This window comes from Parasteatoda tepidariorum, chromosome 5 (genome assembly GCF_043381705.1).
Source record: "Parasteatoda tepidariorum isolate YZ-2023 chromosome 5, CAS_Ptep_4.0, whole genome shotgun sequence".
NCBI lineage: Eukaryota > Metazoa > Arthropoda > Arachnida > Araneae > Theridiidae > Parasteatoda > Parasteatoda tepidariorum.
The window spans coordinates 88,487,629-88,488,493 of record NC_092208.1 but is presented as its reverse complement, the minus strand read 5'-3'; positions in this window follow the sequence as shown (position 1 = coordinate 88,488,493).

The following is an 865-nucleotide window of genomic DNA, read 5'->3' as shown; positions in this document are numbered from 1 at the left end:
CGTCTATATTTAATACATTTTATTAGTTATGATAAAATGCCTACAGATCGGAGTTGATCAAAAATGTCATCGATTGTAGTAATTACTTGTAATCATGATTTTGATTGCGGCTGTAATTGTGATTACAATCAATTACAGTAATCCAGAACCAGAAACCATGTAATCGTAATCATGATTTTATAGTTGCAATGGAAATTGATGGTGACCAGATCACTATAATTTAATAACAACTATTATCGTGATTACACTTATCGATTACAGTAATCAAGTACTTGTAATTTTGATTACAATTGTGATTGTGATTACAAGTAATCATGATCACTTCTAATCTTGTCAAAAACTTGCAGGTAATTCTGATTACAAGTAATTAAATTAAATGTTCACATGCAATCTTCACTTCATGTTATCTTGTATACAAGTAATCGTGATTACATACAATGAAAGTATACGATTACAAGTGATTACCATTGCATACAATATAAAAATATAGCTTGTAAGTATTTGTACGCATACATATATAATTTGTGTAGAATGTACGTTTGTAAATACAATTTTCTAATATGCAGCTCAATGCACGTATGTAAGCATTTGACATATACGTATGTATGTACAGTGCACCCAAACAAACGGACCATTCTGATTAATTTTCAACCTGAGAAATTGAATTTAAAATAAATCAGCTATTCAAAATTCGCTTTTATAGGAACTATTCGTTAAATTTAGATAACTTCTTATTTGTTCGAAAGTTAAGAGTTTTAAAAGAGAATATGCACCTAGGCACATGCATGCAAACATACATAGTAGATGAATGCGTGGGACATACGCATTTCTATAGGACTGATACTATTAATTCTTCATTGGCTTT